The sequence below is a fragment of the Eretmochelys imbricata genome, chromosome 9 (genome assembly GCF_965152235.1).
Source record: "Eretmochelys imbricata isolate rEreImb1 chromosome 9, rEreImb1.hap1, whole genome shotgun sequence".
Classification (NCBI taxonomy): Eukaryota; Metazoa; Chordata; order Testudines; family Cheloniidae; genus Eretmochelys; species Eretmochelys imbricata.
Genome location: NC_135580.1, coordinates 14,327,308 through 14,345,981, shown reverse-complemented (window position 1 = coordinate 14,345,981; position 18,674 = coordinate 14,327,308).

Sequence of the window (18,674 nt, the reverse complement as noted above, 5' to 3'; positions counted from 1 at the left end):
TTCCTGACTCCACAGATGGTGATCATTTAACCTCTGAGCAGGTGAGCAAGAAACCCCTGCCCAATGCCTCGTCTCCAGCTGTGGCTGTTCCTGATATTTCAGAGGAAGGAGACAATAAAAAACCCCAGCAGAATACATGGGGCAGTGGGAGAGAATCCTTCTTGACCCTTGCAGGTGGCTGGCTGAAATTATATTCCTTTCAATGGAATTTGCGACTTTGAAGACAGTGATTTACAGTGACATAAACCAGAATAATTGGAATATGAGCTTTGATTTACAATGGAAAATGGAAAAAAATATAGGAATGGGATCCTCCCAAATTTTTTGAATTCCTTTTTAACTCATATGAAAGAAGGCATCTATGGCATGAAGAAAAAATAACTTGAAACCAGACTAATATATATTTATTTTTAAATGTTGTTTTATGTTTGTGTTAAAATACAGTAAGGGCTCAATCCTGCAAAGTGCTGAGCACTCTTAACCCATTCCAGCAAAGGTTGTAAGCACATGCTTAACTTTAGTCTCGTTGGACACACACACATATGCTTAATCATGTGCTCAAAGTTAGGCATGTGCTTAAGTGCTTTGCTGGATTGCATTGAGAACGCTCAACACCTCTCGAGCGTGATCTTAAGTCTCTACAAGAATACTGGAATAAAGTGGATCCATAAACCTTACTGTGAAACAAGGATACAATATAGCAAATACATCTCAAACCTTTGTGTTTTGTGTTCGTTGTTAAAGACAAACTCAGTATCAAATCGGTGATTAAGGATATTATAGAAGTCTTGCAGAAAACTGCACAGAGCAGCTAGGATAAATGCAAAGTTATATATGGACAAATATGAAAAATACCAATGTAAATAAAGACAGTGAGAAATTTTTCTTGATAGAAACCTTTGAACATTTTTATTATTCCTTTTAGCACTACCAATGTGCTTAGTTCGCTATAACACACAAAATTAAAATGGACCCTGCCCTGTAGAGCTTGTGTAACGCCAACAGACCCTAGTCATCGGCGGGCGGGATGGAACCTGGGACCTCTGGAGCTTAGTGCATGAGCCTCTCCAGCATGTTAACTTGCTGTTAGCAGACTCATTTTATCTCTCTCTCTCTAAGTGGTCTCAGTGCCACTAGATAGGACAGAACACCACACCCAGGAGGTGTTTGGGTTACATATATCCCCTAGCTGAGGAAGCACATCCCAAGCTTCAGAGACTTCCCAACTGAAATCCTGGATGAGCTCCCAGTTGTAATGCCAAAGGACCCCGGGTGTCATCAGGATCAAACCTGGGACCCCTAGAGTTTAGTGCATGAGCCTCTATCGCATGAGCTAAAAGCCAACTGATTGTTAGCTAATACTGTAGGGCAGACTCATTAATCATGCTCTCTACCACTAGATGGGACAGAACACCACACCCAGGAGGGTGGGTTACACTTGCAATCTAAAAGACGGGCAGAGAGAAGAAGGGACCTACTGAGAACCCATGGAAATATCAGTAACTTGGAACTTGTTTGTTCTTATTAGCTAATTATTCTCTTCTTACAGGCAATATTGAAGGAGGGATTTGAAAAGAAACTGAGCTGTAAAATATTGAGTAGGAGTAGAGAGGTTATATTAACGCTATATTTGGCACTGGGGTGTGACTGCTGCAGGAATAATGTGTCCAGTTCTGGTGTCCACACTTCAAGAAGGATGTAAAAGAAATTGCAAAGAGTGCAGAGAAGAACCATGAGAATGAGCAAGTTAAAGAAGTATGGGCTGGATAAATGGACTATAAGGTGGATAGAAAGTTGGCTAGATTGTTGGGCTCAACGGGTAGTAATCAATGGCTCCATGTCTAGTTGGCAGCCGGTATCAAGTGGAGTGCCCCAAGGGTCGGTCCTCGGGCCGGTTTGTTCAATATCTTCATAAATGATCTGGAGGATGGTGTGGATTGCACCCTCAGCAAGTTTGCAGATGACACTAAATTGGGAAGAGAGGTAGATACGCTGGAGGGTAGGGATAGGATACAGAGGGCCCTAGACAAATTAGAGGATTGGGCCAAAAGAAATCTGATGAGGTTCAACAAGGACAAGTGCAGAGTCCTGCACTTAGGATGGAAGAATCCCATGCACCGCTACAGACTAGGGACTGAATGGCTAGGCAGCAGTTCTGCAGAAAAGGACCTAGGGGTTACAGTGGACGAGAAGCTGGATATGAGTCAACAGTGTGACGTTGTTGCCAAGAAGGCCAATGGCATTTTGGGATGTATATGTAGGGGCATTGCCAGCAGGTCAAGGGACGTGGTCATTCCCCTCTATTCGACATTGGTGAGGCCTCATCTGGAGTAGTGTGTCCAGTTTTGGGCCCCACACTATAAGGAGGACGTGGAAAAATTGGAAAGAGTCCAGCGGAGGGCAACAAAAATGATTAGGGGACTGGAACACATGACTTACGAGGAGAGGCTGAGGGATCTGGGATTGTTTAGTCAGCGGAAGAGAAGAATGAGGGGGGATCTGATAGCTGCTTTCAACTACCTGAAAGGGGGTTTCAAAGAGGATGGATCTAGACTGTTCTCAGTGGTAGCTGATGACAGAACAAGGAGTAATGGTCTCAAGTTGCAGTGGGGGAGGTTTAGGTTGGATATTAGGAAAAACTTTTTCACTAGGAGAGTGGTGAAACACTGGAATGCTTTACCTAGGGAGGTGGTGGAATCTCCTTCCTTAGAAGTTTTTTAAGGTCAGGCTTGACAAAGCCCTGTCTGGGATGATTTAGTTGGGGATTGGTCCTGCTTTGAGCAGGGGGTTGGACTAGATGACCTCCTGAGGTCCCTTCCAAACCTGATATTCTATGATTCTATGAGTAAAGCATTGAAAAATGTGCCTTATAGTGAAAGACTCAAGGAGGTCAATCTGCTTAGTTTATCAAGGAGTAAATTACGGTGTGGCTTGATGACAGTCTATAAGTACCTCTGTGGGGAACAGAAATTTGAGAATAGAGAGGGCTCTTTGGTCTAGAAGACAAAGGTATATCAAGATCCAGTGGCTGGAAGTTGAAGCTAGACAAAGTGAGACTTGAAATAAGATGTAAATTTTTAACAGTGAGAGTAATTAATCATTGGAACAGTTTATCTCGGGTTGTAGTCAGTGATGAGCTGCCAAAATCTTAACAACGGGTTCCCTCCTCACCCCACGAGGGGGTTGTTGCCCACCCCCGCCCCCACGGGACTCCTGCCCCATCCAACCCCCCCATGTTCATTGACGCCCTCCCCAGAACCCCTTCCCCATCCACCCCTGTCCCCTGACTACCCCCAGAACTGGGCAGGAGGGTCTCGTGGGCCACCATAGTGGGTGCCCACCCCGACCCTAAGAGCCAGAGGCACCTGTCGGGGGGCAAGGTGGAGAGTCCTGGCGGTGCTTACCTGGGGCAGCTCCCAGGAAGATTCCGGCAGGTCCCTGTGGCTCCTAGGGGCGGGGGAGCGTAGCTAGGGGGGGAGCAGGGTGTGCTCATCACCCTTTGGCGCCAACTCTTTGGGTGCTCCGGGGTTGGTGCACCCAGGGGGAAAATTGGTGGGTGCAGAGCACCCACCGGCAGTTCCCCACCCCGCGCCTCGCCCCAGTGCGCCTCCGCCCCTGAACGCACCGCCCCGCTCTGCTTCTCCGCGCCTCCTCCCCCGGCTTCCCGCGAATCAGCTGTTCGGCGGGAAGCCGGGGAGGGCTGAGAAGCAGGCCACAGCTTCCCGCTCAGGCCGAGGGTGGCGGAGGTTAGCTGGGGCGGGGAGCAGTTCCCCTGCGCCCCACCCGCCCGGGTTACCTGCTGCGGCGTGGGCAGCCCTCCTCGCGCCCCCCCCGCCCCAGCTCACCTCCGCCTCCCTGGGCCTGAGCGGGAAGCCGTCGCTTGCTTCTTAGCTTGCCCCGGCTTCCTGCGCGAACAGCTGATTTGCGGGAAGCCTGGGGAGGGTGGGGGGGCGGAGAAGCAGAGCAGGGTGGCACTTTCAGGGGAGGAGGCGGAGCGGAGGTGAGCTGGGGCCGGGGGTGGGGTGGGGAGCTGCCAGTGGTTGCTCTTCCCCACCCCAGATTTTCCCCTTGGGTGCTCCAGGGCTGGCGCACCCGTGGAGTCGGCGCCTAAGGTGCCACTCTTGGCCGGTTAAATTTAGGAGCCCTTTTAGAACCGATTGTTCCTCATGGAACAACCGGTTCTAAAAGGGCTTCTAAATTTAACAACCGGTTCTAGCGAACCGGTGCGAACTGGCTCCAGCTCACCATTGGTTGTAGTGGATTCTCTGTCACTGGAATTTTTAAATTAAGGTGGTACGGTTTTCTAAAAGATATGCTCTAGTTCAAACAGGAATTAATTGAGGGCAATCCTATGGCCTGTGCTGTGTAGTTTAGATTAGATTATCACAGTGATCCCTTCTGGCTTTATAATCTATGAATTTATAAAGAATACATAAGAGAATTAAGCTACCTAGAAGATGATTCTTCATCACACAAGAATATTGCTGAAATCAGAACAGGTGGAGCTGAAAAGGCTGCTAAGAATTGGAAAATTAGTGAAGTACCAAGAAATTATGGTTATGTTTTACAAGTTTCAGAGTAACAGCCGTGTTAGTCTGTATCCGCAAAAAGAAAAGGAGGACTTGTGGCACCTTAGAGACTAACCAATTTATTTGAGCATAAGCTTTCGTGAGCATCCGATGAAGTGAGCTGTAGCTCACGAAAGCTTATGCTCAAATAAATAGGCTTTACAAGTTGTATACTGGGAGTTGGAGAACCGGAATGCTATGTTGCCAACAAGAGTTCTTGAACAATAGAAAGATGCCACCAGACTCAGTGACTCCAACACTAGTATGAATTCATTTACCAAAAAGGACCACAAGAACTAGGCTCATAAGTCTATTGTCGGGGTTTTACGAAATTCTTTTCAAAGGCATTGTTGAATTAGACCTAAAGAAGCTCTTGACTTCAATCAGCTGTGGGTAGAGGGTGGGATTCAATCTCTCTACCTTGGAGCACGCTCCATACAGCAGAATGGATCAACTTCTTTGGAGGACTGTGGAATACCGCAAATTATTTTCCAGCAAAGACAACTGGAAAAATACAGTTTTATTGTAATGTTTGGCATGAGGTATTTACAGAACCTGCAAGATCCTGCAGAGATCTGTGGAAAATCTGCATTACAATACGTTATCTGCTGCGGTGAAGAGCCAGCAGGAATGTTCTACGGTTTTTGGCTCTCTCTGTTTACATGGCTTTGGCAGACTATGAGAAAGGTCTTTGACTTAGTGGACATAGAAGCAATATAGGAAGCAATAAAAGAACAATAAATAAGAGTCATGAAACATCATCTTGACATTTAAGCTTGACAAGAGAGCAGAAATCAAGTTGAAGTGTGAAGTCAGATAAGGGGTGACTTTGTTCATGTAAACTCTTCTGGAGAAGATCTCGGAAACCATCCTCAAATAGAAGGAGAGGAGCATCAAGATAAATGAAAAGGACCTGGCCAGACTGGTAAGTGAAAGTGACATTTTTGTGCAAATCCCTAAAGACCCTGAAGCAGTGATCATAGGACAGCTTACAAAGGAACATTATGCAGGAGACCAAATGCAGGTGGAAAAACATCACAGTCGATGCAAAGGCTTTTTGAAGTGTATTTCACAGGAACCATCTGGTACATAATATTCCAGCCAAGTTGAAGTGAATGGAAGAATCTAGGCTAGAATTTTGCAAGTCTGAAGAATGTCATGATGCTCCTCTGCTTGGAAAGGCTTTTGAATGATTAAGCATTACCAGTGTCATGAAACATTGAAGACAAACATGAGCATTTAAGAAGAACGTTGCTTAGAAGGTAAAAGTTGGATAGCATGCATGGAGAGGCTCCTTGATATTACATGATGGAGAAGAATACACAATAAACAAACTAAAGTGGAAGGGCTCTAAGCCATCTTCTTTCTTCAAAATGGAAAACACTTATGGCTTGGAGATCATGGATGGCAGGCATACAAAAAGATTTATCCTGTAAAGGCTATGTCATTCATTAACTTGTGTTCCAGGGTAGAGATGCTTGCCAATATGATGAAACCTTTGCTCTGTACTAGCGATATAGCTATGAGGGTGGCAATATTCCTACTTATATCTAGCCATGTGCTTAAATATATTTTCCCCTCACCTCCTTTAATAATAATTTTTTAAAACAAGTTTGTTGTTTCTTAGCTTAAATTGGGTTTACAATCAGGCTGTTTGGTAATTTGTTTAAAACAGTTAAATGGAGCATTTGTTTGAACTTGACTGCTGTTTTATATGTGCATCTATATTCAACATTATTTCAAAGCCTCCTTGAAATTTTGCATTTTTTTCAATGTTTGGTAATAAAAAATAACTTGAAAGTTTTTTAGCAAATGAAGTAAATGAAATTCTTGCTATCTTCTGAACAGTGTTCTGGCTACTAGTTCTAAGGACCACCATGAAAATTATATATGACTTCAGATACCAAAGGCAAAATCTAAACTCTTGCTGAATAGAGTTAGTGGTTAGCAAAGGGTTACTCGAACTAGGCAACTACATAGTGTAATTAGTGAGGAATGACACTTTAATTTGAGGGAAACAACATGCGTATTGGCAATTTCCAGGTGGACAGGATTATATTTTTCAGCCTGTTATATCTCTTATTCTACAGGTGAATGTTCTATGTGCAATGCAAAATTATTTGGCCATATGCTTCTGTTTTTTCAGTACGTTATTTTTCAGGCTCTCCATATAAATAGAATCATTCTGCTCCATCAGGAGTGTAACTGTGTGGTAGAGAGGGGAAGGGAAAGGAATGTTGTTGTTTCAAACATTATACCTTTTGTGAGTGAGCAGATGGTGTTTGTATGTAGGGCTTCCAGTAAGTTTTATATCTTGCTGAAGCTACAATATTCTTCCAGATTGACTCAGTGAAATTCGTGGTTTTAGATCTCCCAAATGTACCAGGTTGTATTACAGTTGATACCAGTTTGTTTAAAATAATCAAATCCTAGAATTTTATTATCTTTGGAAACATTTATTATACTGTCTGACAGTGGAGTTACATAATATGGGTGGATAGGGTTGGTGGAAATAATACTTGCTTTAAAATTTTCTAGGTAATTGGTATTTTAGCAGAAAGATACACACAAAAAAGGACCAGGCACCCAATTTATTTGCCAAAGATGGAACCTAAAATCATTGCCTGTGGACAAGCTGTTTCTTGATCAGAGTGAAATTGAAGGACTCTACCAAGAAGTCATTTACTCAGTTCAAGATACCTGTTTAAGGAGTTTGGAGAGGCAAAGTCTCAGGTCAGATTTGCATATTGCCAACTGCAATAGGTTTATTAGACATGAACACGTAGAAAAATGCTGATTTAAAGAAAGAGAAAGCTATTGGGAGCGATTGAATTCAGCAGAGATCTGGAATCAAATAGTTCAAAGCACTTTTTTTTTAAAAAAAGGAAGAAACATGGTTTAAATAATCTAAAGGCAATTAAAGAGAATGGGAGTTTTGCCATAGTTAGGACAGGAAGACTGGTGGAGCTTGGATGCTTTGTTCAAGTGAAAACACCAGACTTGAACCTATTTTTGACTTTTTACTCCCCTGAATAGACCCACTGATATCTATGGGCTTTGATTTTCCTTCTGCTTACAGCAATTATACCCTGGTATGGCACCTTTTGATTCTAAGACCTGAGTGTCCACTCAGTGGTAAATGAAGTCAGTGGAGTTACAACAGTTCTACACCAGCGGGAGAGAAGAATTGAGCCCAAGGGGAATATTTATATAGCGTAAGCAGCATTTAGGCCGCTCTGTATTTTTTTGATGAGGATAAACTGAACATCAGCTCCCTGTCTATAATAATACAAATTCAGCACATCCCATAAGCTAGCAATTCTTCAAAGTGCCCTGCAGATAGTTTAGGAACATGTGGTCTATTTACAAGAAGTGCTGAGCACCAAAGTGCTGAGCACATTGAAGCCTATGGGGAGTGAGGATTGGATGTGCTTCTCTCAGGATCAGGCTCCAAGTTAACATGGAGGCTTGATATCATGCCTGGCCTGTGGAAACAAATTGACTTGATGATGGGCCATAGCATGTAATCTACATTTTAAACAGAAATCATTGTAATTAAAAACCTGTATCTTAATGCATACACAAAAGGGGGTGAATTAAGGTTACATAGGCAGCCTTAATTCTGACATTTCCTAAATTTAGAGTGTTTAACTTTGCAACACTAACATTCTTTTAACATAGTTTTCCCAGGTTTTTTTTTTAAAAGAAAACTGATTCTCTTCCCCACCCCCTTTCAGAAATTCTGTCAAATGGAATCATTCTGACTCTAGTACACGGGTCATAGATTGGAACCTTTAGAGCCACCGCAGACTTCTGCCACTTGAGCTAGTGGAGTAACTGGTATATAGGTTAATGGCCTACTACTGCTGTGGACCAGCTGCCACATATGGATAAGATGGATTTTGCTAGTGGGTTTCACAGACATTTGGTGACAACAAAGGAATGGTGAGACTCAAGAATCTTAAGCTCCAATCCATGTCCTGGAGGGGAGTGTGCTCTTGTGGTCACAGACCCATCTGCCTCTGTTCCCCTGGAGCCTGATCCCTTCTGTTTCTTTCCCCTCCAGGCTGTCTGTGTGTGTCAGTCCTGTTTCTTTCCCCAACTGTTCATGGCAGTTCTTCACTGTCAATGTGACATGTCTCTCAGGCACCAAAAAAATTCTAAAAACCCTGAAAAATACTTAAACTCTTGATTACAGACTTTTTTTAAAACACGATTTGGCTTACGATTTGGCTTTCAATTTGAAGTTTGAGACACTGAGTCTAAATTATATGGTATGAGCCAATAGTGAAATCTTTAATGAAAACAATACATCTTTGGCTATGTGGTCCCATAGGAATTTGTACGTGGGAACTATGAGCTGCATTTAAACACTAACACTATTCAATATGCCTTTTCTGTAAATATATGCGAATGGATAGACATCTCTGAATCACAGAACATCATGTTAGGTGGAAATAAGGGCAGTGATCTACATTGTGCTGCTGCCTAAATTAGCTAATTGGCTTTCTATGGTACTTCCTTGCTTAATTTGTTTTTGGAATAATAACAGTTGGAGCATACTTAAGAACATGCTTCCAGTGCAGATATTTGCTTGGAATAACTTTGCTTTCTGTCATAATTAGTAATAACAAACCCACATGATCCCTGCCCCAGAAATTGCCCACACAATTCACTCCAGAGACATTTAAACTGGAGGCAGAAGGAGATTTTTGAATGCTGGACATATGCAATCCGTGTCTAGAACAGGTGAAGAATTTGTGATAAGGACTTCCACTGATCATTGCCGTCTTGCTGCTACCAGTAACTGTTGCTTTGGGAACCATTGCCAAGGAGCTACACTATGAAGGAGCTAGTTCTGAAGAGAAAACAGATGCCTCTGGGATCAGAAAAAAACCCAAATATTGCTCTACTTCTGCCTGATGGACTGGATTTTATCTGCAAATGAATTTTGAAAGCTTAGCTAAGTATTTGCAGTCCTGATCTTTTAGGGGCCTCCAAGAACAGCAATGGAAAATAATTGACATGATTAAGGGAAGGAGTTCTTGGTCTGGTAAAGCATGTTGCTTTGGAAAATGCCCTTTATCTGACATGCTGTAGTTTAGATGGTAGGAAGTGTACAGCAGTGAAGGTCAAAAGAAATATAGCAGCCACCAGATACTAGGACTTCTCCGTAATTATCGCCTCAAACGATATTTCTGCAAAGCCATGTGAAGCTCTGATTCAAAAACTGAATATGTACTGTGTGCATACATGCATGCTGCTAAGAGCCGATCGACTGCCTCAGGGTGTAAGTCTATGTGTATTTACCCCATACCCAGCATGGATAAACATAAATAATCTTTTAGCTATTAGCGTTTTTATAAATATTACTACATATTCCATCTACAGGAAGGCAGACGCTGATGTATGAAAGCAAGCATGGTTTTGTAGCCAAGGCGTTGGACTGGATTGGGGTTCAGGAGATCTGGGGTTCAGTTCCTGGGTCTACCACAGAGTACTTGTATAACCTTAAGAAAGTCATTAAATATCTGGCTATTTATATTTATTATATGTTATAAAGTAGGGTGCCCCTATTTTAAAAGTATCATGTAGTCTGTGGTTAGTTATGACTTGTGTGTGATTACTTTGCTGTTACACAAGTAAAAGACAAGTGTCATTTTGCAAGGATTCTTATAGGAAATAGGAGCTGTTTTTAATTCCCAGACAGAGGAAGTGTTCCTGATGCAGCTTAATTATCAGATTTCTTTGCATTTTCATTGTAATGGTTTGCCACAGTGGCGGCTGTTTATGTTGAGTTCCAGCTTCTGTTATAACCTCTTTATTTACATGCTCCTAGTTTTTCAAAACATTTCCTTTTGAGTTAATATTTTCTATGTTTGGTCTCAGCCCAAAGATCAACATGTTTAGAAAAAACCTGAGAGAAACTGGATCAGCAGTTTTTGATGAATATGGGGGTGGAAAAAATACATTTCCTATGTATTCTGGCTGATTTTTTTCTGCAATAAGTATTTATAATGAAAACATGACTATAGGTACTCTCATAACCCCAAAATGACTGAAAGTAGACACGTCACTCTTGCTTGCTTTGTAGCCCTACACCAAAATTTTAAAATATAAATTGGAAGTAAATGGGATCATTAGCTTTGAAGTTATGGATGTTTAAAGCTATAAATTTTGCACATGCATATACACAGATTTGGTTTTTTTCTAAACACATTTTGAAAGGGTGTGCCACTCCTCCGTAGCAAGTAAGATGTGCAGTACATTTTAAAAATGGAATCTTTAAATGCAAAATCTTTTATTAGTGCAAAGTTAAGATTGAGAAATCAAACTCTCAGAAATCAGAAAATCCCAGAAGCAGAGGTTCTCCCCACCACGTTAATTCAAGCATGCAGTATTTTCTATTCCTGCTTTCCTTGTTATTTATCAACCATAACATTATCATCATTTGAACTACAGTACATGCTGCTTAATAGCAACCAGGATATTAACAATGTTCAGTTAGAAGTAAGATTTTGTTGGGAACAGTCCTCTCCCATTGTCTTTCATGTTAATGGGATTTGGGTATTGGCAACAGTATGCTGCTTATTAACATTTTTTGGAAGAGAGGCCCCAGCTGCAGGCAGGGTTGTGGGGCTGCAGCCATGAAGGAAGTGCTGAGACCTGTCTTTCCTGGTTGCAGCCCCACAAACTTGTGTGTGGCCAGTGCTTAGCCCGTCCCAGCACTTTCTCAGGGTTGCAGCCTCACAAACCTGCCTGCCTGCAGAGACAGACTGCATGTAGGGTTGTCTGGTGAAAAGGGGACCTGTGCAGTTGTAACCCACACACCTCCTGGGTGTGATGTTTTGTCTCATCTAGTGGCACTGAGACCACTTAAAGAGAGAGTTAAATGAGTCTGCTCTACAGCCTTAGCTAACAGTCAGTCGGCTTTTAGCTCGTGCGATAGAGCAGGGGTGGCCAACCTGAACCTGAGAAGGAGCCAGAATTTACCAATGTACATTGCCAAAGAGACACAGTAATACGTCAGCAGCTCTCCAGCAGCTCCCACCACCCGCTCCCAGCATGTCTCACCCACCAGCAGCCCTGCTGATCAGCGCCTCCCCCTCCGTCCTGCACCTCCAGATCAGCTGTATCGTGGCGTGCAGGAGGCTCTGGGGGAGGGGGGGAGGAGCGAGGGAAAGGCAGGCTCAGGGGAGGGGGCGGGAAGTGGGAGAGTGGGGGCAGGGCCTGTGGCAGAGCCAGGGGTTGAGCAGTGAGCACCCCCTGGCACATTGGAAAGTTGGCACCTGTAGCTCCAGCCCTGGAGTCGGTGCCTAGACAAGGAGCCGCATATTAACGCCTGAAGAGCCGCATGTGGCTCTGGAGCCACAGGTTGGCTACCCTTGTGGTAGAGGCTCATGCACTAAGCTCCAGAGGACCCCGGCAGGGCCACCCAGAGGATTCTGCCCCTGGGTCCTGGGGTCTTCGGTAGCGGGGGTCCTTCCGCTCTGGGTCTTCAGGGCACTTTGCCAAAGACATGGAGAGGAAGAACCCCTGCCGCCGAAGACCCAGAGCGGAAAAAGTGGCAGCGGGTCTTCGGCGGCACGTCCTTCACTCCGGGTGTGTTCGGCGGCACTGAAGGACCCACCACCGAAGTGCCACCGAAAACTCTCCTGGGGGCCCCTAAAAACTCTCATGGGGGTCCCTGCGAGGCCCGGGGCAAATTGCTCCACTTGCCCCCCCCCCACCCCCCCGGGGCGGCCCTGGTCCCTGGTTCGATCTTGCCCACTGACAACGGGGGTCTGTCGGCGTTACACAGTGTCCGATCAGTATGGCTGATGAGACACCAAAAGTCTGGTTACTGCAGTAACTGCACTTGGCTCCCACCACCAGGAGGGCGGGAGGAGCAGCTGATGCTGGAGGACGAGGGATCTTGGCAGTGCACAACATTTGAGAAGTGGGGCCGGTGGCTGGGCTCACCACCTGTGACAGCCCGTCCTGCCTTCTCAGCCTCCCGGGGCCCCTGCTTTCTGCGGCCCCTCACTCCAGGGACCACCACCCGTTTGCCCAGTTGGGCAGGCAGGCAGACGCCGCATTAGCTCCTCCCAGCTCTGCAGGCAGCACGTGAGTCCTTGGGGAGGGAGGAGTGAACGACTGCGGGGGGATTGAGCAACAGGGGTGGGGGGAAGCGAGTGACGGGGGGCATGTAGTGTCTGGTTTTGGAAAACTGGCAACTCTAATAGAAGGGGCTGGCTGTGGGCTGAGAGGGAGGCTGTGGGCAGAGAAGTATCAGGAAGTGGGGGGCTGCAGCCTGGATGCCGGAGCTGCACAGTACTTCTCCTTGCATTCACCGGGCTCTTCCCTGGAACATACTGAGCCCTGACCCCAGAGAGCACAGGGAGAGGTACCATGCAGCTCTGAGGGGCCTCCTGTGCCCCTACCCCCTGTAGAAAACGCTGCATCCAGGCTGCAGCCCTCCTTCTCCCCGCTGCTACCTTGCCCTCAGGCAAGTTTGCAGGGGTGTAGCCAGGTACGGCATGTCCCAGCACTTTGTTCCCTGGCTGCCACCTCACAAACCTGCCTTTTGCTTATTAGCAACTGCCAGATAATGGCAACTTTTTGCTGGCAGCTGAGGGGTTGCTAATACGTGGAATCTACTGTAGTTGTGAAAAATATAGAGGGCCAGATTCCCCGCAAGGGTAAATCAATGAAGCTGCACCGCCCTCAGTGCCGTTTATCTGACCTAGAATGTGTAGTGTGACTGCTGTGTCTTTGCTCTTTACGCAAAAGTAAGAATGAGGAAACCAAAGAATTGCCTTTACTAACTCTATACAGACATACAAGGCCTAACTCCGTATACATACCGCTGCTCAGCTGCTAGGGGCTTGCAGAATAGAAGATAGAGAAGCCCACCAGAGGGCTTACAAACCGCTTATAAGGACAATACCCAATTCCTATGCACTACAGCAGCGGTGCTCAAACGATGAGGCGAGCCTCCCAAGGCAGGCACCAGCTGTATGTTCTTTTTTTAATTATTAATTTATTTGAAGCTCTCTGACTGTCAGCCCCGGGTGGCTGGGGCTTGTGCAGAAGGGCCGTGCATGCCCAGGAGGCAGGGATAAAGAGGATAGCTGGGGCCGCACCACCAAGCTCAGGCTCTTCTTCCTCCCCATCCCTAACGGGGAGGCAGCCCAGGCTCAGACTCTCCTTTTCCCCGTCATAGAATCCTAGAACATCAGGGTTGGAAGTTCATCTAGTCCAACCCCCTGCTCAAAGCAGGACCAATCCCCAACTCAATCCCCTCCCCCCAGTCCCTCACCTGGGGGTGACGGGGCTCCGACTGTCAGCCCCAGGGTGGCAGCAGCGGCACAGAAGTAAGGGTGGCACTGGGGTGCTAAGTGTGCTGTGAAAAGTGAGTGGGCGCTCAGCCAGCAGCTGCTGCTCTCCGCTCTCCCTTCAGCACTGGGTGGCGGTATATGTATTGGGGGGGGCGGGGGGAGTGGAGAGTAAACAACTACAGACCCGAAGGGGGCCCCGATCAAATAAGTTTCAGAACCACTGCCATACAGTGACCAAGTTGACTCTCTGAGAGAACCTTACCCTTTTTCCCACATTTTGGGAGTGTTTGACTTCTTTTACACTGTGCTTAGTGCTACTCCTTTCATTCAACTTTAGCACACTTAACATTTGGAGATATATATATACTAATGTGCAGTTGTTATCGAATCACTGTAGCTAAAACATTGATGATAAAGCACAATTTGTGTATTCAATTATTACAGTGCTGAGGAAGTCTTGTAAGAATGGTAAGTAGATGAGTTGCTTTCCTTAATAGCTTAACATTGTTCAAAGCTACATGTAGCTTTATTTCTAACTATATGAAATTGATCCATTCAAGCCAAGTCTCTTTAGTCATTGAAATGGGTCCTAGACTCACAGGGTCCCACTCAGTGCATTGTAAATATGATGGTGAAGTATCTCATGTAGGCCAAAGGTTAGACTTCATACAGGTCCCTCTTCATCTAGGCCTGGATTCAGGAAAGCACTAAAATGCATGCTTATCTTTTTGAGCATATGTTTAAATCCCATTGTCAGTGGGAGTTAAACACATGCTTAAGTGCTTTCCTGAACTGTTGCCAGTATAAAAACCATTCAGGAGTACTCTCCATTATTGAGAAGCACGTATCAAATTAGCATCAAAAGAGTCTCCTGCAGTTGTGATATTGTTCAAATGATGGAGAGGCTTGAAAGATGTTTTTTAAAAAAAATCCCGTTTTTACCTCTGCTGATTGAGAGTATTCTCAGAAAATACTGTTAATTCCGATGCCTTAAGGACTTCTGTATGGTCTTTCTGAGGGTTACCACTAGATGGGATACAAAAGGTTCTTCTATTTGTATAAAAGGCTCTTAGTGACCAAGCAAGGCAGCTCATTCTTTTTCCTACCTACTAGACACTGTGTTTGTGTGTGTATGCGCGTGCAAGAGAGAGAGAGTGTGTTTTGGAGCCCAGTTCCTTCTCTGTTTGCCTAATAGAGACATTTCAAATGTCTTTTCGGTTGAAAGGCACTAAATAAGGATACTTTTCAGAAAGATGGGATAAAAGAAGCATTACCAAAAAGGAAAAAAAAAATCATTCTGACCTATTTTTAGTACTGGTTCAGATGTCTGGAAATCACTGATGTCCTGAGATGGCATTAAAAAAAAAAAAAGGCATCATACAAAAATATATCAATGAATTCATTTTTTTCACAACAAGTTAAAATGGATTTGATTTTAAAGGGACACTGTCAAGATATTTAAGTCTCAAAGTTAATCTTCCTTTTAAAGTTACATATGTTATAGGTGAAAATACAATTTTTTTGTTCTGCCTTAGGAGATTTTATTTTTGTTCAGTTGACCCCGTAACGAATTAACTACAAGGTCTAGAAAACCTGAAAGGCAGCTATTATAATTCCCCACACATAAAAGGAATCCATTTACTATATGTAACATTTTTTCATCCAGAAGAATCTGAGTGATAGGAAACTTTACATTGCTGTATATAGCTTGCATAGAGCATTGACTTCTCCTGCCCCTAGAATGTGACAGCAATTTAAAAGTGACTATACTGTGCTGGTGCTGAAAGGAAGAGAATAAGAATACCATTTCAAATGGAAATTGTAGGGAAAATTAGAGTATTTATTAGGTGTGTATTGTACTTTGCAAAAACAGACATAAATTAGACCAGCTCTTGTCCCAGTGAGCATAGAGTCTAAACTGGATGGATACAATAGAAAGGTAAGGCTGAGTGTTAGTCTGGAGGCTAATAAAGTTTTAGTCACTGAGTGATGACAATCTAGGTGAAAGAAGTGAATTTTAAACCGTAATTTGAGGCGGGGGGTCGGGGGGGGGGGGCGGAATTTGGAGCATGAACAGAAGGAGACTGTGCCAGAAATGGATGGGGAAAGAGGGCTGGGATTACAGAATGGAGTCTAGCATGAGAGAAAATTTCAAAAGGAGCATTAAGGAGAGAGGGTTGGGCAAAGCATAGGATCCAAAAGGGAGTGTGGGAGAACGGAAGGGCTGAGATGTTAACACACACACAAAGAACACACACACAAAGTGATCACCAAGCTCCAGCAATTTGTGACATCCGGGATACTTCACAATCAGACTTTAGACTGGGGCACAGCATGGAGTGACACAATAAACTGTGTATGGCAACAGACAGAGGTCACATCTCAGTGCTCATCCCACTGAACCTGTCTGTAGCTTTCCACATTGTTCACCTCGATGCTGCTGATCCATTTGTATGATGTAGCTGGAGCAGATGGTGCAGCCCTACAGTAGCTCCAATTATTCATCTTCGGAAGGACCCAGAGTGGTGTTGGGTAACTTCTTCCCCAGAAGTTCCCACATGCAAGTTGCAAAACTGATCACTCTTCTTTGTCTCCCCTTCAACATTGACATGAGCCCACTTGGAGAGGTCATTTGATATGAGAGTCTCACTGCCAGCCACATACCAGTGACCTTGGTGCAGGTATCTCATTTTCCACACATGCAGCCAATAGTATCTTGGGGATGTTATTGTGCTTACAAGAAATCAGCTTGTGAATAGAGAACAGCTCGATCACACTGAACCCAGTCAAGAACAAAGTGATACTGGTTACAAGGGAGAAATGTGTGGAAGAACTAGTTAGAACAGTGTCTAGCCAATAAACGGAAATCATCTGCCTCCCATTCACCAAAGCCATGCGAAGTCTTGGAGTTCTGTCAGTAAATCTAGCAAATCAGTAGGGAAAAAAAAAAAGCCTTTTTCCCATCTTCATCTCATGCCTTTATTACAGATAAGGATCTATCTAGCCACAGTGCTCCATACATTGAATAACTTCATATTAGATTACTGTAACTCACTGTATCGAGGTTTGAAGGTGAAAGCTATCCAGAGACAAGTGCTTGTGTGGAATGCAGCTGACCACCATCTTGTTTTGATGGGTTCCCAGAACACTTCTCTTCTGTGCTCCAGAGATGTTGCTGCATTAGATGTAAATGATAATAATGATTGGATTCAGAGTAACAGCCGTGTTAGTCTGTCTTTGCAAAAAGAAAAGGAGTACTTGTGGCACCTTAGAGACTAACCAATTTATTTGAGCATGAGCTTTCGTGAGGTACAGCTCACTTCATCGGATGAAGTAAATTGCTCAAATAAATTGGTTAGTCTCTAAGGTGTCACAAGTATTCCTTTACTTTTTAATAATGATTGGAGATATTCACAGCTCACACACTACCTTCAAATTATGACAGAGGCTCAAAAAGACAGCAGTAGTCTCATTACAGCATTGAGGCTATATCACGGCAATGAGAAGAACTAAACCTCCGAGTATAATTCTGCAGAATTGCAAGGGAAAAAATTTACAATCCTTACAATTTGCAGATTTTTGTTATTCTACCTTTGGAACAATCCAACCTAGCAAAGCAATTTGCATGCGTAAGTTAACAAACATATGTGACAGTCTAAGGTGCCACAAGTACTCCTTTTCTTTTAGAAACATATGTGGTATGTAAACAGCATTCAAACTTCCCTGGGCAACTTGTGGGACAGAATTATTGTGTAAATCACGAGAAACATCTTGACTTTGTTCTCTTTAGCATTTCTGCAAAAGATTGGTGTTGAATATTACCTTTCTGTTTCACCGTTTTACCCTGTAGTCTACTCCATTGAACTTGTGTTGAGGGACAAATATTCTTTATCGTCTACCTGTTCCATTGGGTTAGGAGTTGAATTTGGAGGAATGTGATGTAAAGATGTAGGTACAGTAGTTCCCATAGGTTCATTTATTCCTACAGAAATACACAGATTGCAATTAGATTAAAAAAAAACTGTACTGTATAGCTAAAGAAGAGATTTTTTTCAAAGTACACTTCTGCCTATTCAGATAAAGTAAAACAAAACATTGTTTTTAAGGATTCTTTTTTCTGTTCTGTTCAATCTCAACATTTCAGGTCTGTACAATCGGTATTTCTTTCTTTTTGTAAGTGGGGGAATAGTCCCGCTATTGTGGGGAACTTTCCTGGCTTCTGCACTACCCCGGTGAAGTGGGCTAGCGAAAGGATCTGAGTCCTCGCTTCCACTTCCTTTACCCAGTGGCCTCCCTGCCCTTGAGGACTCCCCTTCTACTCTCCTGTCTGGCAGAGTCCTCGTAACCCCAACAAGGCTGGGCCCAGGATTTCTGGGGACTCGACCCCCAACCCTGCTGTGGTCACCTAGGACATTGGCTAGGATGTCCCCACTCTGGGGTACTCTCTCTGCACTGGGCACTTCTCTGACCCACTGACCATTACATACAAGTTACATACATACAAAGCAAATGCAAGTTATTTAATCAACAATTAATTTGAAAAAGAATAAGGAAAAATGGAAAAGGTTAAAGGAAACACATCAACCCGCTCTGTGGGAGGGAACATCACAAACAGCGTCTCTGGAATGTCAGGGCAGTTCACAGTCTGTTCCTTGTAAGTCCCAGGCCTTCTTCTCAGGCCTTGGCTATGCTGCAGGGATGCTGTGGGTTGGACACTTGCTCTGGTGGTGGCCACACGCTCTCAGGCTCTAAGTGGTAGGATCCTTCTTCCCAATGTCGCCTTTGC